Source organism: Oculina patagonica, chromosome 5 (genome assembly GCF_052425735.1).
Source record: "Oculina patagonica isolate OP01 chromosome 5, crgOcupat, whole genome shotgun sequence".
In the NCBI taxonomy this organism is placed as follows: Eukaryota; Metazoa; Cnidaria; class Anthozoa; order Scleractinia; family Oculinidae; genus Oculina; species Oculina patagonica.
The window spans coordinates 33,142,799-33,166,857 of record NC_135762.1 but is presented as its reverse complement, the minus strand read 5'-3'; the positions used below and the strand labels follow the sequence as shown (position 1 = coordinate 33,166,857).

The window sequence follows — 24,059 nt, the reverse complement described above, 5'->3', positions numbered from 1 at the left end:
ACGATAACGCCCCTCCCCTGAGTCCCCTCCCTTATCTAAAAACTTAACACTCGTAATCTTGGCCAGCTGACCTGTTTACGTCAAACTCGAGATCATCTGACTATGGGATAAGTTGACTCGCTGAAGCACGTCTCTAAGCATCAGCAGAACTAAAATATGGCAAGTAGTGAAATGGTCAAATTGACTGTTCAAACGCCTCATGATCGTCAAAAGAACAGTTCCACCTTTTCTTTCTCTGCCATTATTTCAGTTCTATCTGTTCTGTTTTACTGCGCCGGGTTTGTCAGAGTTGAACTGGTGATAAACGAGCAGCAGAAGAGAATAATCAGACTTGAAGACGTCGCCGGAAGGATTAAAGCTGATTGCGAACAACGGAGAGGCGAATTTCTTCGAGAATACGATCCATGGTAAGTTTTTTTTTTTTTCGGGAGTTATTTAAGCGCGCATTATTAATTTTCGTTCGAAAGCTAAAATTGAGTGATTTACTAAACTTCCGTTTCTTCCTCTTGAAGCCCGTACTTGTTCTCTGGTTATTCGCTAGGGTTTAGAGGCCAAATAATATATTTTTTAATATTTCTGTTAATAAATAACGTCTAAAAAATAGCTTGATAATAAACATTTTTGATGATAAAAAACGTAAACTGATAGAATATGCATATAAAAACATGTATTTCCTGTCGTGCGCCTTTTTTCCGCAAACAGTGAATGAACTTTAAGTATTGAGTAGAGAGATTGTACGTGTTGGCTTTTTGGCCGCTGCCATTTCAATAATGATGAATATTGTGTTGAAGTGATTTAATTTCATAAAAGCTGATAAACCTTTGACCTAAAAACAATTCATCAAAGCTAACCGACTGGCTAAGCATATTTGAGAGTGCAGAGACTCCTATCTATATATAGCTTCTCTGAACATTCATGAGTCAAATGCTTTAAGAAAGTCTACCCGTTATAAATTTACAATTTAATGTCCGAGAAACTTGTGCTTCAGTCACAAAAGTACAGGGGTGCTATGGGGTGGAATTTGCCTGCTTGGCTTTGGAAACGTGTCATGACTTGAAACAGTTTCACAATATGATCAGCAGGTTTTTCTTTGCAATCGGATCGTGAGAAATATCAAGAAACATCTTCACTTGACAAATTGTATTCAAAGATCGATTGATTAATTAATTGACTGATAATTGTTTGGCAGAACTTTAGTACTTTTATTTATTGATGTTTTCATAGCATGTTTGAACTTGGATATTTTCTCTTTTACACCTTTGCATCAGAAATTGTGCCCATTTTTCTCTCAATTTCGTTGTAAAGACTATGTATGTTCTTAAATTTTGAACACCTTCAAATAAACTTTGACCAGCTATGATGAATTATGTTCATTACGGGTCCAAGATGGCAGATTTTCAAATTCTAGTAGCGAAATTCCATAATTAACAAGTCCGTTACCATTGGCTGTCTTGTCAAATATTTGCAATTTTTGCCAAAACGTTCCAAAAAAGGTTTTATTTCTGTGGAAATTACTTGTGTTTTAAATGTTCCAGGCTAATAATTGTCTGTTCAGTCTGTTTGTCATTTACCTGTCACCAAGGTCATTTCAATATTTTCCTTTAAAGTGATTTAAAACGAAGAACTGATCATAACAGTTTTCATTCTACAAAACCAATGGCAAAGAAATCCACGAAATCGATATGAAATGAGCATGCTACAAGGGTTTCTCCTACGACCAGGTCTCCTTTGTCGAATGTGTGTAAAATTTTTCTGAGAAAAAGAGAAGGGTCGTCAAAGAAGATTACAATCTGAGATTTTCAAAAATAAGTCATACACGACTTTTAATTTCAACAAAATTCCTGGGACGGTCAGTGCTCAGACGATCATTTGGAATACCCCGAACACTTAGATATGCACACCATTAAGACTCTTGTGGATATCAAGCCTACCTTTGACCATTGTAATCAAGATACATCTACCTAGCTGTCGACTTGAAATCCATCTATAAATAACGTACAAGAAGATTTGTCCAGTTTTGAGTTTTCACGTTTTCTTTTTTTCCTTCTCAGAATTTCAACCCAGCAAACCTCACAGAAACAAGCGTCAGGCTGGTTCCATCAAGAACGCGACGGGAGACAAAACCGCAGCGGAAGCGATGCTTAAAATCAACAAACTTTTGTCCGAAGGTAGACTGCAACTCTGTCAATCAAAGGGTCAAACGTGTTCATCTGGTCCGCCAGGCCCTCCCGGCCCACCTGGAACGAGAGGACTAAAAGGGGCCCGGGGACGAAGGGGTGAGAAAGGAAGAACAGGAAAGAAAGGAGATAGAGGTGTTATGGGACATCCCGGAAAGAGCGGCAAGCAAGGAATTATGGGACCTATTGGGAAGAAAGGAGAAGCTGGAATCAAAGGAGAAAAAGGAAGCATCGGTCCCCAAGGCATGACGGGAGCTAAAGGCGAGCCTGGTGAATCTCTCTCAACCCCTACTGTTGTTGTTTCTCCTGTGAAGCTGACAGTTAACGAGAAAGGAACAGCCTCGTTTCGATGTTCTACCAGCGGTAATCCCGAGCCTTCAATAGTGTGGACCAAAGCGGACAATCGCTCAGAAATCGCCCAGTCAGTAGTTTCAGGAGCAGTGTTGCGTTTAGAAAACGTTACGGGAAATAAGTCGGGCTTGTATGAGTGTTCAGCGGTTAACATCTTAGGACAAGCGCGATCCCTGGCTCAGCTTGTGGTGAATGGTAAGTAGTAAAAATGCAAGGAAAACAATCAGATAGTGTATGACTTTCGATTCATAGATTGAGCTTTCCGTGGCGACTTCTACTTGTAACAAACAAGTGGGAAAAATTATCTTGCGGCTGTACCTTTAATTTCTTTATCACCTACCAATACCTGTTGTCGCTTGACTAACTAGGGGATGCTTGACTGATTATCATTTCATTATTTAGGACAATTAACAACGTTTGTGGATCGAAATAAATTTAAAAAAACATGCTTCAATTTGTCCGTCAGATGGTCATTAACGTTGCAGCTTAACAAAACGTGCGAAACACAACATTACTTAAATCTGGGATTTTGAATATCATGTGCATATAAACCTTCCTGACAATATCTATAACGGGTCTATAACAAAGGCATGCAAAGGACAAATTGAAGGACACTGAGCTAGGAACAACCATGTTGTGGTTTTTAGTTTTACCCTTGGTGCAAGTTGGAATCCCTTTTTTCTGGTGTATGGTAATATATCATAATGAATATAAACCAAAAAATACCACAACGATATAACTGATTTTCCTGAGCTGTGTTCAGCGAAAAAAGTTTCGAAGGACAGATAGATTTCTTCATTAAAAAATTGAAAGGGTAAAACTCTTCGAGAGGAGTGGTTTTACCTTTGTTTCTCCTGAGGTAAAATCAATAATCTGCTACGTAAGCTTCTTAGTATCAAATAATGCAAATAATAACACTGTTATTGTTATTTGTTCCAGTTCATCCCCGCGTTTCTCTTCATCCGGGACCTCATTACGCCATCGAAGGAAGTAATTTTATTTTTCCAACATGTCACGTGACTGGCTATCCGCCACCTGTGGTCACTTGGAGAAAATTATCTGGAAAATTACCGCAGGAGAGGGCGAAGTATAACAACGGTAGTTTACAGATTTCCAACGTCCGTAAGGCTGACTCAGATACGTTCTTCTGTTCAGCAGTCAATCTGTTAGGAACTGATGAAGTAAGAACTCTCTTGGTTGTTGTTTCTCATCCTCATTTCGATGTGAGGCCACCGGCGAGGGTTGTTGCAACGGAAGGTGACACTTTGACGTTAAACTGTAGCGCTACCGGCGATCCACGGCCCGTCATAAGCTGGAAGCGATATGGAGCACAGCTTCCACTTGGGAGAAGTCTGCAAACCAATGGCGTCTTAGTCCTTAGAAACATGGAAATCAATGACAAAGGGAATTATCTTTGCGCTGCAACAAGCGCTGGTGTCTTTGAAGTCGAAACGGTGACTTACATCGAGGTTTGGGGTAAGTAAAGATGTTTTAAGCACAAAGAATGTTAGATATCAGACAATCATACATGTATTTTCTGTTGTGCAAATGATAACAAATCAATGGTTGCTGTATAGCACATCAAAAATGAAGGTTTTTTCTTCTGAAGTACTCAGTTTTTATTTATTACTTTCGGGACGTTTTGGGAATATTAAAACCTCTTCACCAGTCGTAAGGTGTGCTCAAAAGTTTTGACAAAATTTGGCAAAACTTCCCAAAACGTCACGCAAATAATATATAAGGTCTAAGAACTTTGAAAGAAACAACTTTTTTTATCATATTTTTTTTGTTGTAGAAAGGAGAGGTTTGTATTCTCATCGGCCTGCCCATTCCTGCAAGGATGTACAAGCAAGCAAAGACGGGACGTATTGGATCGACCCTGAAAAGAATGGAAACCCTTTAAAAGTTTACTGCGATATGACAACTGACGGAGGTTAGTTGTGGAATATGAGAATGCCGTTATTTTTGCTCTATACAAACAACAACAACAACAACAACAACAACAAACAAATAGTTAACGCTGGCTGTAACGCGACCTCCGGCACACCAATGAATGATCTCAATACCGTACACGCGTGCACACTTTCCAGGTCCTAAGATGAATGTTTTATTCGTGTTAAAATTTGAGTCTTTCATTGTTACTTTTTCTTGCTTGGGTATTCTTTATTTGCACACCTGACCTTTCGACACTGTCTGATTTCAGGTGGCTGGCTTCTTGTCTCCAACGTTGTGATTGACAGCTCTTCTCCTCCTTCTCAGTTGTCAGTTGAGACGTCATACCGTGGAATTGGTAGCTCTCAGATGTTTCTCACGAAAACGGCTATGAAACAGTTGAGAACACACTTGGCTTTTTCCCAAATAAGATTCTACTGCAAAAAGAAACGCACATTCCACGTGACCACACCAAAAAACAGCGCTGGTGAAGCTGTAGTGCAGTATTTCAGCGGACAGACTAATGTCATGCCCGCCGCCTGTGGCTCGTATGTGAGAATGAATGATGACAACTCGTTATTAGCTGGAGTGTGCAGTAGGTGGGGATGGGATGGTGCGTATTATGTCGGCAAATGGGGCCACAGAATGGATCAAGATAGGTTGTACAATCACCCCGTTTTTGTAGCGTCTTTGTATCACTGGCTGCTGACTCCAGGAGGCTCAAGATGGGAATGCGATGAATACGATGTTGGAGTGACTTCTGGTGACTTCTGGAAAGTCTTTGTTCGTTAAAACCGTACTGCACCAAACATTGTTTTTCGTTTTTTTCAGAGGGAAGAGTGCTTGAAGGGCTAATTTCAGCTTAATGTACCTTTAAAAGCGTCCAAGCAAAAATTACGAAACTTAGCGATATGTCTAACAAATTAAGGTTGAATATTGGATTTGTCAAACGTTCAAACACATGGCTTAATGTTTCCATGAGAATTTTGCCTACCTAGGCAACTAAAAGTCAATTTCGATTTTTTTGGTTTAATTTTTTGTTTTGTGGGATTTTGTTTAATAAGTTTATTGCGGCACCTGAAAGAGATAACCTTTAAATTGAGTGACTCATTTTGATGTCTTCACGTGATATTCAGGAACGTATAAGATCTATCTAAGACTGAAGAAGATGTAGAACCATAAATATAAAAACTTAAAATAAAAATATAATTATTAGCTAATTATAGGGGAAATTTTAATTCGTGGAATGAAGTATTTTGGCTTAAGTAACTGTTTCTTGATAGCTTCGGTAAGTTTCAAATGATACCAAAAATGGATAGCCAATTATAAAAAAATAGTATGATAGTTACGGTAAAATAAAGATAGCTGAGCGACGAAAAAATAGAGAATTGTTAATATATTATTTTTAGAAGTTTCAGATGAGAAGCAAATCTGGACAGCTTATTAAAACAAACTAGTATTGATGAAGGCACAAGTGTAATAACTGGTCACAAATGTAATAAAGTCACAAGTGTAAAAACATTTGGTCACAAATGTAATAAAGTCACAAGTGTAATAAGGTCTGGTCACAAATGTAATAAATATTTCAGACACAGACACAAATGTGAACAGGGACTATCATTAAAACTTATGTGTCAGTCACCGTCACTTTACATCTAAACAACACTTATGTTGGAGAGCTTGTCTAAATGGACAAATTAGTCATTTATAAGGTCGTTTTTACAATAAGATGCTTCAAATGTTCTAGGAAGGCCAAAAAACACCACATATGAATCAGTTAACATTTCATTTTACTTTATTGAGATATTCACACATAGATGCGTTTAGATAATTTTTATGTAATTTTTAGTGCTTTATTCATAAGCCTCATATATTTTGATGTATTTCTTTTGTTCGTCTTATGTCAACAATTGTTATCAGTAACCTACGAACACTTAGGGTGGTTTGTCTGTGGTTTCATAAGAAGAACAGTTGTCAATAAAAATACTTTATCACCATTTAACGATCTCGTAGAATTTTAAGAAGTCTATTTACCTAGTGACAGTCATTTTAGCATGAAACCCAACTTCAACAGCAGAAGTTACAATGCGACCATACTAACTTTAATATCGTGATAGCAAATCTTGGCCAGTATTGTGTTATTCATTTCGTCTGTTGATGTATTTACGATATACTCGAACTAAACTCTAGCAAGAGAGGATAACTCTAGCCATGGTTAAATGAAAGCCAGTCTACGCTGTCTGGCCATTTCTTGAATAAATCCCAGCTATGGCAAATCGACCATACTCCAATATATCTAGGCTTGGTGCCATCTAGGGGATTTTTTTGCCTAATTACTTTATGATTGAATGCAATTCCATTTGAATATGTTACTGGTTGAGAGCAGTGCTTTATCTGACGGGGTTCAACCGAACCAATGATTAATATGTCCATTTAGACAAACTCTTCAATATAAATGTTGTGTACATGCAAAGTGATAGTTACTGACAACATAATTTCAGTGACAGGTGCCGTTCACATTTGAGCTTAAGTGTAAAATATTTATTACATTTGTGACCAAACCTTATTACACTTGTGACTTTATTACATTTGTGACCGAATGTTATTACACTTGTGACTTTATTACCATTGTGTTACGACACTTGCACTACTACGCACGCGTGAAGCAAAACACCCGTTTCTTGCTTCTGACCAAAAGGAACGCGGCGGCAGGAAATGAGATTTCTTGCTAAATACTAACACGTGAAACAATTTAAGCCTACCTATTTTTAATTTAAGGCTGCACTACACGGTAACAACATTTCATTAAATGATAATTATGAGCAACACTAACTTTTGCGTGCTGACTTCCACGCTCATTTCAGTATTCGTGATACAAGTTGGAGGGATTATCAAACATACTGTTCACTGAATTCAGATAACCTACAGTAACCTGAAAATCCGCTTGAAAGCTTTGTAAGTCTGCCACTGATTAAATCTCTGAAAAAAAAAATGGTGTCCACTCCCACTCTAATGGGAAGACAAAACAGAGGCAGTTATTTTTAGTGATTCTTTCTCAATTCGTGACAATTTTTGAGGAATTAGTTATCACATGACTCCTTCAAAAGTGATCTAAACCTGACCTGCAACTAATTCTATTCTTTCAAGCAATAATGTGATAAGTTGTTTACGCAAGTTTGAGGTGTGAGTATAAAGTAAGACTTTGGCAGCGCGTTGGAGCAGTGCACGTTCTGACTTGACAAGATGCGCTTGGGAATGAATCTTCCACCTTCACTTTCAGTTTTGCTGTTCTTTGCCATCTTGGTGAATCTCACTTACACAGTGAAAGGTAAGGCAGTGATATCTTTAGATTTGTCTCTTATTATTATTCAAAAAAAACGTCATTGGCGAAAATTTCAAGCTCTACAGTACCCAGTCCGTTTAGAGCTGGGTGTGTACATTGAACGTTACATGCCAGTTTAATGCCAGTGATCTATCTTTCTTGCTGTTCAATTCGTTATGTTCAAGTGTTAATGTTTTCATTTGGTATTTGACAACCATGTTACCATAATATAATATTACTTATTTTTATGAAGTTCATTCATAATTCTACGAAATTCAAGTTGACACACCCCCTTTTTCTCTAATTTGAAGGAAGTTAAAACAAGAACATACTGGACGGGTTTTCCCGAATTTACGTGTAAAATAAAGCTGTTTTTCTTTTTGTTACATGCAGTTTTCTGCACATTATTATTTGCGTCCAGTTGAATTACCAATGCGCCAATGCCCTTAGCGGTCTGTTTGTAAACTCATTGAAATATACATGATCTGTAAAGACCAGCAAAAGTTCCATATCCCAAATAAAGGCACTTCCACATGATATATTTTTCTGTTATGAAAAGATTACAATCAGTTAAACTGTATGCCCTACTTTGTTTGACTGCGGTAAATGTGAGCTTAGTGCCAAAAGATGGGTTTGCAAATTGAACTAACTGGCACCCAAAATTAAACTAATTTGGCCTTTCTTATCATACGAAAGTTTATCATCTGTGACTCTTGAATTAAAGCGGAATAAAAAATTAAAAAATGCATAGAGTCAAAAATGGGTCCGTTCCGCACCTAAGTATGAACTGTTTGACTTTGAAAAGCGGACTTATTTTAGGAAACACGAAAAAATATAGTATATGTATCACGCATTTGCAGTTTAAAAGAGGATAAACTACTAGTTAGCTGGCCTTTCTACTTCTCCCTTTGAAATTAGAAAACGTTCTCTACAACACGCCCAAGCTATTTGTTGTTTGAATTATCGGAGTGTTTAAGGCTTAAAGCATTGTCAGCTTATGATGAAACCTATATGACTCCTGACATGGAAATCCGCCCAAAGAGTCCGATTCACGGAGTGCTTTTTTCTGCTTTCTGTAAGCTTCAGAAGCTTTCGCTTTAATTTTCTGCCAGGATCATTTTAATTTTAATTCCACGACAAATAAAACATTGCATAGTATTCAGACCAAACACCTGTACAAATCTAAACTAACATCATTTTTTTGCTGCAAACAAGCGGTTTTTGCTTACTATTCGTAAAACGAATAGTTCGTGCGCGGACGCGGAACTACTGGGCGGCATCTGTCTACTGACAATTTCAACTGGAAACTACACTCTAGTGGCGTTACAATGCATTGGGGGAAAAATCAATATTTTTGTTACTATATAATTTCCCTTAGATTCAATTGGTAACAGTTTCAATCATTTAAACAATTTTTGGTGTTTTTCTTTTTAAAAGTGATATGCACTCATTTCGTGATAAAATGTAAGGACTTGGCCATTACTTGACTTCTGCTTGCGATATTAATCCAGACCTACCTGTGTATGTAAATCCAGTTGAAAATAGAACTTTAAACCTCTGAAAAAAATGTGCTAAATTGCTTATGTGCTTTGGTGCGAGCATTAGCATGTCTGCGGTCGCCTTTGTCCATATCTTTCCGCGAAAAACCGATTAGGCCGGCAAGCTCCCCCCCACGGGAAAATCGCAATCCGAATACTCCGATGCCTGTGTACAGAAGCAATTTGGCCCCTTGAAAGTTTCAGTAGCATCATCGTGCTACTTTTTGTACTTTTTCTGGAGGTAATATTTTAAAATACAGTTATGTATCCATATGCTAGCCTTCTTTGGCTTGACTTCAGTCTAATCCCGACTTGAAGTGAATATAAAAGCAAAATATAACGAGACTAAGCCGCTTGCTGTAACCCTATGTGTAATTTTCGGCTGGTTGATCTAAATTTTGTTACCGAATTCACATTTCAAGGCATCACTTTTTTTCATTAAAAATTGTGGATGAAATTCAAATTAACAAATTCAAACCCGCTTCAAAGGAAAACCTCTTAACTTCTTACTTCCCGAGCCGCAATCTGCACAATAAAATCCAAAATAAGAAGAATTATAATGTCGATTCCTAGGATTAACCTTAAAATTTAATGTCTTCGAGATGCTCTGGGGTCGAAAATGTTAGTATTTACCCAAAAAAAGAACTCAGAGTAAGCCTGTGACAACGTTTCTTTTAAACAATAAAATATCATTTGATGCATGATCAGTTTGTTACGCGCAATAAAATGGCAGTTTGAGCTCAGTCTGGGCTCAAAATGTGTGGTCAGGTTTCTTTTAACAATGTTCCACGAAAGCAGACTACAGTAATAAAGAAAAGAACCCAAAACCAAGCAGAGACTACCTGCGCTAAGGATGAATCCCAATTTTTTTTAAGCGAGGTGAATTAGCTAGGAAAATGCCTTAAAAAAGGCCTTACGATAATTTTCAGCAAATGAATTGTTTCTCGTTTCGTTTTCAGGAATTTCTCTCCAAACAGGCAAGTTAAACATAACACAAAATCTTCAAGGCTGGAGCTGTGGCAGTGGGTGTTTACCTAACCAACATTGTCGCTTGCCACGTTGCACAAACATTGCATTTCCTAAGACGTTCAGTAAATCAGGAAAGGTAAGGTAACCAATATATCTCCATACCTATTCCATATAAGCCGTTAGTTGTTAATATAATATTTATTATAAAAACATTTAATCAATCAACGAAAGTGGCCCTCTTAAATGCTGATTCTTCCTGAACGAAAATTTTCGTTCGTCCTAAATGTCTTTCTGTTTCTAATGAGTGCTTTAATTTGTTCTGAGCTTAATTTGCTACTCTCCTTCGATCGAAAATGGTCTATTCCTCAAAAGTTTCAGGCCTAAAAAATCCTTCCACTATATTGTAAAGGCTTTAAAACAAAAATAGATGTACAGCTAAGCAACACAGTGTTAATAGTCTTAAATGGCCCAAAATTTTTTTTTTTGGGCCCCCCCCCCCCCCCCCCCCCCCCCCCCCTCTAAAATCCTACTTACGGGCCTGCTGTCAACTAACAAACTGTTAGGTATCTTTAACTTTTATTTCTAAGGATCAAGTACACGTGTCACTGAGCCATGGTGAGGAGTTTTCTCGTGTTCACTCGCCTGCTGCCATGTGGGTTCAATCCGTGACAACACGCGGCTTTGAGGTGTGTATTCGTGAGACAGGCATTGGAACGAATGGAACTGGAATTATCAACTGGCTGGCTTTCCAAGATCATCCACAAATGACATATGGAAGTGTCACTCTTAATGGGATATGGACGACACAAACCAAGTGTGACAAATTGGCATTCACACAGGTTAGTCAACAAACTTGTTCATCGGCCTTAGGGGCCATGGATGTTACTAGTTAGCTTAATCTGATCACACGCAAAAGAGTAAGAGATTATCCTTTCTGTTCGCGCTGTTATGCGCTTAAAGCTGAATAAGTGAAAGGGGAATTAAAAAGCATCATGTGAGTTTTATAAGAAGGTTATGTTTACATGTTTCATAGATTAAAACATCTCACAGTCTAAGCTAATGACTCAATTCAACTTAAGACTGAAATCAACAGTTGTCAAGCCGAAGAAATTATTATAAATGTTAACAAAAAGTTTCTGAACAATTTCAGAGCTTTGGTGGAAGACCTTCAGTGTTTGTCTCAGCTAAGTACACTCGTGACACAAAGCCTAATGACGCCATGTATGTTTGGCTTGAGAACGTGAATTCCGGTGGTTTTGAGCTGTGTATCCGGGAGTTTTTACAGTTCGATGGAACGCACCGAGACACGATTGTGGTGAGTAGGGACATTAACACTTTTACCGTGTCGAAGAATGCTTGAAAATTTAATTCTCACAAGTGAAAGTGTATAAATACAAACCCAAAACAAATTGCGTCTACAACTGAGCCTATATGACAGAATTGTTGATTTTAAATATAAAATGCTGTTTTTGTTTGTTTGTTTGTTTGTTTGTTTGTTTGTTTATTTGTTCCAATTTACATTTCGCTTTTTTATGCCTTTTTGTTTGTTTTTTTGTTTTGGCAGGACTGGTTCGCTTTCCTTGGACTTGGCTCAAATTTCAATTTTACGCTGGTAGGAGAAGCAGTTTTTCCCAATAATGGAATCCCAACAGTTGACGACAACTATGGATTCTGCCAAGTAAGTTTATTTGACATGCATTTTCTCGAGCATTTATCAGTCATCTAGCCTTTTTATTTAACTTATTAATTCATCTTCCACTGGTGAAACTTAAGTTCACTTCGCTGAATTGCGTTAAAATTAAATTGAGAAATCTTTTAGGTGGTCGTAACATTTTTTGCCTTTTTGCTGTCAAACACAACTTGCTAGGCAAAAAATGACTGTCATGTATGACATACCGCTAGTTGCAGAAGTTTAAGTTATAAGATGAGTGACATCAATCTTTACGAGTCGATCTGTAAATTTCAAGTGTTGTGCAACAAAAGAAAAAATGTTTGTTTTGCCGGTAGAAAAAGAAAGTTATAAAATTATAAGGATTATAAGGATTCTCTGGACTACTTTGTGAAATTTCCTTAGCATATTCTCTCGAACGACGCAGACATTTGAAAGAATAACAAACCCGATGATAGTTAAAGCTGACAGATGTATATAAATATTTTCCTTCACAGCAAGTGCATTTTAACACCACATTTTATTCACCGCCTGTTGCCCTCGTGTCTGTACACCATCGTTACGATCGTCAAGCAAAAAAAACAAATTCCACCGGAAAACAACATAATATCTGCCTGGCTAGAGGTAGGATATTCCTAGCTTACCTATTTATATCATGTAGGTGTAAAGTTCAAAGAAAGAAGTAGATAAATATCTGGAGCACTTGGTCGTATTGATGATAACCACCCCTCCCCCTGAAAATTGTAAAGTCGCTAAGTATCTTGGGTAAGACAATAAAAAGCATGAGGTTCGATTTTTCCGCCATATTGGACGTGTAGTTTTTGTTTCTTAGCGTGCAAATTGCGTTCTTTCTCGGCCGGCAACACTAGCAGAAACTCAATGAACGTTCTTGTTCTTGTAAAGAGTATTTTACAGCCAGACGATAAAAATGTAAAAACTATCATCTTTTCTGATATATGATATCATTTCCATTATATTGTTTTGCTTATAGGAAGTTGATCTAACATCAATGAAAATATGCGTAAAAGACTTAAGTGGAACGGGACGCCAGCACGATCCCCTTTCTGTCAGCTATGTTGTGATTGGAGGTAACGGTACCACAAAAATGCAGGCAGGTTTTTCAGGCAGGCAGGCAGGCCTACAGGCAGGCAGGCAGGCAGTCAGTCAGTCAGTCAGTCAGTCAGTCGGTCGGTCAGTCAGTCAATCGGTCGTCAAAATGCTTAAGAATGATTTTCGGTGCCAGTAAGATAAGATTCAATTCTTTAAGTTATCTGCATTTGGTTCATGTTGACGTTTTAACATGACTTATTTGTTTTGTTTATTGACAGACTTGAACCCATGCCTTGGCGTCCATTGTCCTTCTTTTGGAATCTGTAAAACGTACAGTGCCCGTGATGCTCGCTGCGTGTGTTATGAAGACTGTCCTTCCTATCAGGATCCAGTTTGTACTGCGAATGGAACAACATACGACAACAAGTGCTGGCATCAGTTAAACTACTGCAGGGGTCTAGAGAACAACTCAGTTTATCACCCAAGAAGCTGCGAAGGTAAATTAGAGTCTCTCTTACATTTCCTTTAATGCAAAAGACACTTAAATGGCAGAATGGTTCTGATTGCCAGAGTAAGACAAGAATGCAACGCTGAGGCTAGCAAGAGGCAATACGAGGCACTTGTCTTGTCTAAATTTTTACCCCAAAATAAAAACATCAAAGATCTCTTCGAGATATCGACTTTTTTGCATGAAGTTAGTATGAGTAGAAGGTTTTTCCTGGGCATTGTTGTTCGAACATATCATGGAAGAATTTAAACGTCTTTCAGTTCAAGCATTTTTTTTTTATTTTCGCGAAAGAAATGCTGTATTTGTCAGTCGCGACACGGCTGGGCGCTTTGGACTCATATACTTTGGCTTGGTTAAAAATGGTAAACTTTGACGTTTTTCCCCCAGGGAGATGTTATATATATGCCCCCCCTCTTGTGTTTTTTTTATTTGTGGGTGGGAGTGGAGTACTGTAGGCGAAGAGGGGGGGGGTTGGCCCCCCCCCCGCAGCCAAAAAATTTTTTTTCAGGTCTTTAGTAGTGTAAGGCCGCATTTGCATTTATCATATATATATTTGACGTTTGCCTTTAATCCAAATAGTTGTTTCCTTTCGAGTTAGAAAGATTTCTACTCGGCTTAATGCAAGGTTCCCGATAAAGGTTACGGACGACAGAGTTACCTTTTGTCTCGTCACGCAATCTTAACCCCACATTGAGAAGTAAATTTTTGTTTGGATATTACCAAAAGCCGCTTCTCCTCGCGTTATTCTTTACCTAACGGCTACACATGCCATTTCTAACGACTACATTTCCAGTAAAACAGTTGCTGTTTTTTTTTTCTAATGGCGATGCATTAACTTCTGAACAGTAGCAAAAACTTCTTAGCGTTTACTGCTTCCACCAGAAGTAATTTCACAACAGGCTACAAAAACACTTGTAAATATCACTTCACACCTGCATTGAATGATGTTGCAATTCTCAATTGTGCAACTCAGCAGAAATAATCAATTGGCACGAAATGAGTTCCCTTTGGTTAACTATTAGCAACGTTTAAGTGTGTGAAAGACTTGTACAGTACAAATTTGCGTTGTTAATCGTTTTAGGTTAAATAAATATTAGCGCCTAAAGACTTGTACCAGTACAAATTGCGTTCTTAATCGTTTTAAACTTCGTTGCCTTCGAGCGCTGAACCCCCCACATTCTTAATTGTTTACGTCACGTAAGATTTGGGCTACTCACGTTTTTAATTGTTCTATTACGTTTGTAAATTTGACAAGTCACGTTTTTTCTACAAGAACGCAAGTGTTGAAGCACAACTATAGAGTGACACTTTACAAGTCACGCGCTTTGATCACCCACAGCGGAAAGTATTTCTTTGAGAAATTAAAGCAGTCCCTTGAGAGTATACATGAATGTGGTTCGAGATAAAACAACTTACCCACTATTTGCCTTCTTTTGCTTGATTAGAAGCAAAAGCGTCGAAAAAATATGTTTCGTTGGGAACAAGATTGGTTTTCAACTCCTCCTCAACGATTTCTCCTTCGAAGCGGTTAGAAGAAAGAAGAAAAGAAAGAAGGGTTTTCGAAAGATTGGTTTTTCTCAAGAAATACTTCATGAAAAATATCACTAAAAGAGATTCAGGGTTTCTAGATTTCAAAATATTTTGGAGGGCATGCCTCCAGAACCCACTAGCAAGATCTTGTCTCGTCTATGGAAAACGTCTGGTTAGGGCCCAGGTATGATGTTTTTTTATTCTTGCTGAATCTTGATTTATACTAATTCCAACTTCTTAAACAGGTTTCCCAATCGTCAGTGACAGAGTAAAACTTCACGTCCCAAGATGGTCCGATTCAAGCTGTAAAACAGTTGTTTTCCCGCCATACCGCTTCTATCCTGACAAAGAAGTACACGTCCAAATTACAGTGAGCTACATGTATTTAAATGACACCGAAACTGTCCACGACGCCATATCCTCATGGACCGAAAATGTAAACACGGCGAACTTCACGGTGTGCGCGATGCAATCTGGAAGAAACACAAAGAACTTTAATCATTTTGCCACTGTTGATTTGCTGGCGTATCAAGGAGCACCACCCGAAGCAATGACAGGAGAAATCAAGATCCAAAAGTGGTGGTCTGGAACAAACTGCGCAGATGTGACTTTTCCTAAAGTAAGTGTGCCTTTTTTTGATTATTCGATCAGTGATTGCAATAAAATGTCGTTTAGACTAACAAACCGAATCGAATTTTAAATTTGATTAGTAAAAAATGACCTTAATTATAAAATATCTCTAAACATATTTAAAAAATATCAACCCAAAAGTGCACATAGCATCAAGAACACTGCATACTTTGAAACTAAATCAAAGCTTTAGTGTTTACCCGGGTGGAGTAATGTTGGAAACAAGTGATATGTAAATTTATATTTTTTATATGCGTTATTTCATCAAATTCAGGGCAAGTTTCATGAGGCGCCTGTAGTTCTTGTAACATCAGAGCATCTAAGAAGTGGTAAGGAGTATGATGCTGCTCTTGTCTGGATTGAGGATGCCACAAAGGACTCGTTCAAAGTTTGCCTTCGTGAAATGCAGAACTTCGACGGAAAGCATGAAGATATCAATGTGGTATATATTTTTTAAAACATACATACTGCATGCTGTGAAATTGGTTTCAAGAAAAGTTATTAAAGTGGTATGGTATGGTATTATTTTTCACATCACGTAAAGGTACCCTATTGGCCGGTTGTAATTGAGACCTCGATATTAGTGATGAGAGTTGAAACGTTAGAAGTATGCATATGATTGTACAAGCAAGAAAGAGATAAAGACGATTTTGTTGCCTTAGTTGGGTAGAGAGCACTTACTTAGAAATCAAAATATCTAATATCAGAGTTGATATGCCAATTGCGTCTGTACTTATATAAGTAATGGATCCCCTTCAAAATGGAAGGAAACCTCAGTTCAAGTATAGGAAAAATTTATCAAAAGAAGAACTCTTTTATCAGTTGTGCTATGTATCCGTATTAAATTTAAGAATGGTGCAACCTTTTTCCATCAATTACTTGTGAGCTACATTCAGGTAGCTAGTCAAGCTATCAATTAATTATTGCCACCTCATTACTAAACTACATGTAATTGCATAACACTAGCCCCCGTTCACCGAAGGTAACGTTGTCGAAATAGTTCCAAATTATGTCCACAGAACATCTCGAATTTTTTTATAGTTTAGTGCCAGAGAGTTACGATGAAACCAAATACTACTTTTTATTATTACAGAACTGGTTGGCGTTTTCTGAACTACACAAGCCACTCTTCACTGAACATGGCTTTGTCAAGTTCCCAAACACAAACCCACCAAAGGATGAAAACAACAACGCTTACTGCGAGGTAATTTTTGCATAAACAAAATAATCGAACCTAGACAACAACAACAACAGCATTTATAGAGATACATGTAAATGAACGAGAATTCCAAAGATAAAGTTTTGTGCAACATTGCAACTGAAACGGTGAAGGGTGTTTTTTATTGCTTTGAACTGATATACAGAATCATAGTTAGTAGAGGGGACAGAATATATATTAAAAATAATCATCAAGTGACTTTAATAGTACGCGACGAAAATCGTCAGTAAATCAGTAAATCATACGCCACTGCAAGTAGGAAATTCAACTCTCTTGTCGACAGTGTTTGGAAATGTGGCGAACACTATCTCCGTGTTTGATAAATTACACCCAATTCAGGGAAATGCAAAAATGTGATTGTTTAATTATCTTTTTTTATTTACAGTTTGTGCACTTTACAAGAAGTTACAATAAAACACCATCAGTTCTGATATCTCCCAATCATCGTACAACGGAAAATGGAAACTCGGCACCAGTTCATAACGGTATCACCACATGGATCGAGGTAAAAATTTGCTTTTGAACTGAAATAAAATGAATAAATCACTCTATTTAGTTTCAGAGTAAATGGCACTGTTGTAAGTTCTAATTAGCGACACTGCAAATATACAAAACAATTTAATGTTAAAATAAAAAAAAACACCTGTTTGCAACCCAAACTGGAGATCAACGTGAACATTAGGAACACAAATCCCTAAAGTGGCAAGGAGGGAGATTTGGACCTGCGGGCCTCTTACTTGGTCAAGCGGACATTATCAAGCTATAAGGAATCTTCCATAACCAGATCAATATTACCTTTGTAACTGCGCCAGCAGCAGCAGCAGCGGCAGCAGCAGCAGCAAGTGGCAGTAGCAATATTAACAGCAGAAGAAGTGCTAATAAGTGTTTTTTTTTTTTTTCAGAACATGAATATCTCTGGATTTAGAGTTTGTATCAAAGAATTGTACGAGACCAGATATGATCCTGTGACAGTGAGTTATGTGGTCTTAACAGGTCAGTACTGTTGATAGCAAAAATGAGTGAGGCTTCCAGCGCATGCCTAATTCTCTTAGTGTTACCAGCCTCAGTCAACGTACACTTGTCACAAGCGGCTATCTTACAATTTATCAACACAACGCATGAACGTATCAGGCCTACCAATTTATCTTTTCTACTAGACAAGTTTCATTCGCGCCCAGTTTTAGCCTAATCCACCTAGTTCACACTATTTTTTTTATTTGTAGACGAACGAGTCGTTGGCAAGTGACCTTCAATGAAATCATACATTTCACGCATACTTTGGGAGTAGTTATGATAATTTGCAAAAGGAGTAAATGATCCCTCTTAAGAAAATCATCCCAAATTGCTGTTATAAACTATATTTATTTTGGACGGAACTTGGCATCATTTCAATTGTAAAGTGCCTAACTACGTCAGTTTTCCATCAATTTCGCTTCGTTTCAACTTATTCGAATGTGAATATTGAGTCACAGGGAACAAAAAGCAAACAGCTTTCTTTAATGGCTGTCTTTTTTTTTTCTTAGGTGTATGCGATCCAGGATGGAGCTTTTTCAACGGATATTGTTATTACACGAGTGACAAATGTAAAAACTGGACCACAGCTTTGTCAAAATGCCGACAGGAGAATTCAGTCCTAGTTGATGTAAACAGCAACGAGGAGAACGTATTTATTCAGCATCGTCACAATGGCGCAAAATCCTGGCTCGGCCACAATGACAAATTGACAGAGGGTGACTTCATTTGGGCAGATCGCGGGCGTGGCAACTTTACAGCTTGGGCGAGGAATCAGCCTAATAACTTCAAAGGAGAAGACTGTGTACACGCACTTGGTGTTGAGTATAAGTATGAATGGAAAGACGTTAAATGCAGCGACTGCCATCAGTACACCTGCAAGAAAGGCAGGATATAAGTCACTTTTACTTAGGATTTATTATAAGAAACGGTAGTGGGTAGAGAAATTATGGGAAATAACCTCAATTATTTCTTTCAAAAACCTGAAAAAATATCATACAAAGGGAATTATACCTGAAAATTTCAAAACGTGGCTAAACCTGCATGTCCAACATCAGTAGATCTATAACTTGTCATATCAAAACACCATCAACAGATGAATGTACAGCTACTCGATGTTTTGAAGCCTGAAAATGTGGTAAAACCTCAAAGGAGAGGTATAGCATGAGGTCCTACGCTCCTCTTGTATCACGGAAGGAAAACTTGTCTTGTCTTGTCACGAAGAATTTATGTCATCTAACTGTTATATAAACTATGTGTAATCTGTCCCTTTCACATTATATTGTTAGACATTTTAAGGTCTTAACACTGGAATCAATCGATCGATCGATCGATCAATCAATCAATCACTATTAATTTTCAGATCTAGATGAGTGCCAGACACTTCAAGATGCGTGGGCTCCTGGTGCGACCGCAATGCTGACTGTACCAACACTGACGGCTCGTATGAATGCCGTTGTAAGGCTAGATACCAGGGAGATGGCTTCAACTGCACCCTAAGTAAACTGTCACGATTAAACGAACTCCAGTTTCAAATACAGTTTTCTAAAATAGACCATATATATCCATTAAGAAATTAAACGCTTTACTGTTTAACTCCTTAATTGCCTATTTTATGATTCTGAATGAATTTAGGTAATCACAAAGGCGGAAATACGCAGTCTAATCTTAAAATTATTTCTTTTTTGTAGAAAAATCACATTTATGTTCGACAGCATTGTAGCAACCCCTAAAAGCCTTTTCCCAGGGGGGTAAGGGGGGAGGGATTCGCCATGAAATATAGTTCCTCTCTGATCCCTCATAGCTTTGAACCAAGGTATTTATTCATATCTCAAGCAGATGTTCAAAACTGCTGTCATTGACTAAACAAACTTTCTCAACTTTATAAACATATTTTGTTACAATAACGATCACTGCTTCTTCCTAACCAAGTACTTACTTAGTTACACAAAATATAAATAGAAGTTGGTGTGCCACTTTGCAATTTTCCTCAAACCCAAAACCTAAAAAAAAACACGTGCCTCTTATAATTATTATTTGTTACTATCTATCTTTTGTAGCATTCCCAGGCTTGTCTGTCCATAACCCAGCCCATTCCTGCAAGGAAATACGAGACTTAAGGAGTCTCTAGAGGAGACGGCAAATACTGGATCGACCTTGAGAAGAATGGAAACCCTTTAAATGTCTATTGTGACATGACAACTGACGGAGGTAAAGTTGTGGGGGTGCTATTAAGTTCTGACTCTAGAAAAACATTATCGAACCCTCCGTCATTTTCTTGACCAACAAGATTGGGACAAAATATACTTAAAGTATTCTATAATGTTTCAGTAAATAATACAATATTATGTTTTGCGGTTTTTTCTTTTCTTTTAAAGATCCGAATGCTCCTCAAAATACCAAAACTGTACCAACGAATAGGTTTTGCTAGCGGTTCAAAATAAAGTTATTTTTCAAAACGAATTTTTAGCGGGGCATAGTTTGTATGCTACTAGCTTTTGGTCGTATGACCATTTTTATGACCACGATTGTTGCAAGACAGCTCTAACTCAACAGACTCAACGATAACACTATATAAACAGTACAACGACTACTATGTCCGCATGTCCACTGTTTAGAGAAGTGGGGCGGCCCACAAGAAAGTCAGGGGCTCCCCTGACGGGACCCCACAGTTAACATCAAACACATGAGGGGTCCTCAAGTTCAAACTACAACAAGAATCTTTTCTGCTTTCAGGTGGCTGGCTTCTTGTCTCCGACATTGTGATACACAGTTCATCTCGTCCACAGTTGTCAGTTGAGACGTCATACCGTGGAATAAGTAACTCTCAGATGGTTCTCCAGAAAAGCGCCATAAATCAACTGAAAACACACTTGGCTTTTTCCCAAATAAGATTCTACTGCAGAAAGCAGCGTACATTCCACGTGACCACAACAAGAAACAGCGCTGGTGAAGCTGTAGTCCAGTATTTCAGCGGACAGACGGATGTAATGCCCGCCGCCTGTGGCTCGTACGTGAGAATGAATGATGACAACTCGTTATTGGCTGGAGCGTGCAGTAGGTGGGGATGGGATGGTGCGTATTTTGTTGGCAAATGGGGTCATAGAAGAGATCAAAATCGGTTGTACGATCACCCTGCTTTCGTAGGTGGTGCTTATCACTGGTTGATTGAACCTACAGGAGGCTCAAGATGGGAATGCGATGATTACTGGAATGCTGGAGTGACTTCTGGTGACTTCTGGAAAGTCTTTGTTCGTTAAAAGGCTATACACTGTATACCGCACCAAGCCCTGTCTCGTAAGAAAGAAAGGGTGATTTCAAACTGATGTAACTTATACCCCATTCACACCAAAACTAAAACACGTTTAAAAGCTGTTTTTAAATTGTTTTTTTTTTTTATAGAAGGTCCTAACTGATTTTTTTCAACTTCACTTCTATCGCACTACCCCCCGAGGCAGTGCCGAAAACACTCCCATTTTTATTATTTTTACTATTAATTTAGACACAATTCCTCGACATTAAGGAGGATAATTGTTTTATTATTCAAACTGTCAATAGACCGCATCTTTATAGCTAGTTAAACTGTTGTTATGCAGTGCTATTGTCTCCTTGATGTTCACGAGTGCATAACCAAACATGGAAAACAACTGCAGAATATCTGTCTTTTTATGATAGTGATAATTTGTTGAATAACAGATCCTAACGTACGAAACCTGGATTCAAACTAAATTGTTCGTTATCTTATGTTTTAAAAGTTGTTAAGAAAGTATATTCTGGAGCAAATGTTTTATCGTGAATTTCCATCATATAAACAAATAAAAATACAAGATGTATTCACTGACATAATTTGTTGAATAGCTCCGACAACTAATCGTCACATCTCGCGCACGAGAAAAACAGTCTGATATCAGGTCACCCGAACAACCTACCTATTAGTAAAGAAATTCGAAAAAAAAATTCTTTCAAGTGTCAAAAAACTAAAAATTAACAGACGTTTCGGGCTTGGCCCTTCTTCAGTGTTTTGGTCTGAAATGCCAATGCTTAAACGCGAGTTGCGCTATACAAAAACCAACGGCTCGAACGCGCACGACGAGTGCGCGCGCAATATACACAGTTAATTAATTATAAATTGATGTTGAAAAATAACATATATACGGCGCATGTTAAAATACGCGCAGAATCAGTCAAATAATACTGAAACTACTGTTCAGTCCGCTCGGTCTGAGAGAACCGAGCTCGAAAATCAGTCGCATTTCCTGCTGTTTCCGGTTAGTTTTGCCACCGCTGTACTGTTTCAGGCCACAAACCACGATGTCGTCGAGTGAGTGGTAGGCTGAGTTGAAATGTTCAGCCACCGGGAAGCCAGAAAGATGGTTGCGGATGCTTTGCAGGTGCTCACTGAAACGTTCCCGGAGGCGCCTCTTAGTCTCACCGATGTATAGAACGGCACAACGGCGACAAACTCCCTCCCTCCGCAAAAATCAACACTACTAAATTCCAATTCGATCTGTATAGTCCTACGTCTTATACATGAGCCTCTGGCTCGGACACTGAGGGTAACCTCGTCCCGCGTATGGACTTTAAAATTGTATTTACATTTTTTTACACAAACAATGCAATAGTCCACATTTTCAGACTGACAGGTGAAGCGATCACGGATGGTATAGACGCTCTTGGGGCCCTGTACGTTAGTTTGGGGTGTGGTGTACTTGCCTATCAGGCAGCGAGGACGTTGGCAGGGATAAGTTCCGGCATCTGAGTGCGAGTAGCCAGAGGAGTGCACGAGAGCATCCCTAAGGTTTTTGTCCCGTTGATACGTCACAAGAAGGAACTCGGGGGAAATCCTGCGTGTCTCAGGATCAGTGAACAAGATGTCGAAGTTGTCCAGCAGGATGCGCTTTGTGCCGGTGTTGAAGGGCTTGTAAGTTAACACGAGCGGCACTCTATTCCCTGCGTCGTCGTTTCGGTGTGATGGTATATATGGGTGTTAGTTCCTCCTCTCGGGGAACGGTTGATACCCTTCGGAGGTCGTTGTCGAGTGAGGCCTCAGGGTAAGCACGCGCCAGGAAAAAGGTCTTCATTTCTGAGGTTCTGGCTACGAAATCATCATTATTATTCAGAACAGAATTCAGTCACGCATCATTGAATGCATTTCAACCTACCTATTTGTGAGGCCCAGTTAAGAGGGGGGGGGGGGGGGGTTCAGTTATCCCGTATCCCTTTAATTCGGAGCACAGTGAAAAGTGAAATCGTATTTCTAATGATTATCAAGAGAGAAAAAAGAAGTTTTCAGCTAAGACAGCCGTTATTACATCCCTTTCAGGCCATTCCCTAAGTAGCCTGCGCCGCCGACGAAAACGGGGTTAAGTTACGTCTGCGGCGCAGGCTATTCCCTAAGATAACTAGAAAGTTTTTACGGTATTTGAAAGTAAAAGAAAAGAACCTTTTGTTTTTCAATATTGAATTCTTGTCGTTTGAGCGCAAGCTACCAAACAATCATCCCTGAAATTGGGTTAAGTAATGTAGGCAAAATAAGAAATAATGGTCTTCTTTTGTAGTTTGATGATGAATTCTTACCGATTGTATGCAAAATACCTAGAAGCCATCAATACGTGCTATCGATTATTGACCAGCGTTAGTCGATAAAGAGTTTATTTTGCACGGAAAGATCAGTCAATGTTTTCCCATGCTCTGGATCGGAGATTTAACATTGACCTTCATTCGCTGACGGCATACTGTACCTTTTCAGCTGCATCTGCACTTGACAAAATTTGTAAAAAAAATGTTTGAGTTGAATTTTTTTTCAATATGATGCTGCCATTCAAAAATTAATTCTGTCCATTCTAAAACTTGTGAACAAGCCAAGGCCCGACAAATTTTTTTTGATCGATGTCTCGATGTTGTGGTTAACCTCGGCTGAGGAAAGTGAAAAAAAGATGAACCACCAACACTTCTTTGCGATCTGCTAGCATCCATGAATTTTTTTTTTCGGCGGGGAGGGGGAAGTGGGAATGGGGGGGATCGAACGATGGTAAACGAAGAAAAAAGTGAACTGCCTAAGGAAACATCTACCACTTCTGTATGAGGCAGCTCGAAATCAAGTGAATCAATTTGGTCTCTCACCTCATGCCATCCGGGACAAAAGCGGTGCTC

General features: G+C 38.5%; 2 pseudogenes across 2 annotated transcripts; both read left to right on the top strand.

Annotated features, from left to right (window-relative positions):
• Positions 1-117: 117 nt before the first annotated feature.
• On the top strand, positions 118-5,914 carry LOC144653744 (uncharacterized; annotated as a pseudogene). The gene is made up of 5 exons (XR_013570817.1): positions 118-407; positions 2,052-2,723; positions 3,468-4,004; positions 4,324-4,461; positions 4,732-5,914. The product of XR_013570817.1 is annotated as an uncharacterized LOC144653744 (transcript).
• A 1,746-nt stretch (positions 5,915-7,660) lies between these two features.
• On the top strand, positions 7,661-21,741 carry LOC144653726 (uncharacterized; annotated as a pseudogene). The gene is made up of 17 exons (XR_013570815.1): positions 7,661-7,788; positions 10,280-10,425; positions 10,877-11,128; positions 11,440-11,604; positions 11,854-11,967; positions 12,456-12,582; positions 12,950-13,046; positions 13,287-13,505; positions 15,292-15,665; positions 15,951-16,118; positions 16,770-16,880; positions 17,281-17,400; positions 17,798-17,888; positions 18,419-18,793; positions 19,270-19,406; positions 19,967-20,117; positions 20,643-21,741. The product of XR_013570815.1 is annotated as an uncharacterized LOC144653726 (transcript).
• Positions 21,742-24,059: the final 2,318 nt, after the last annotated feature.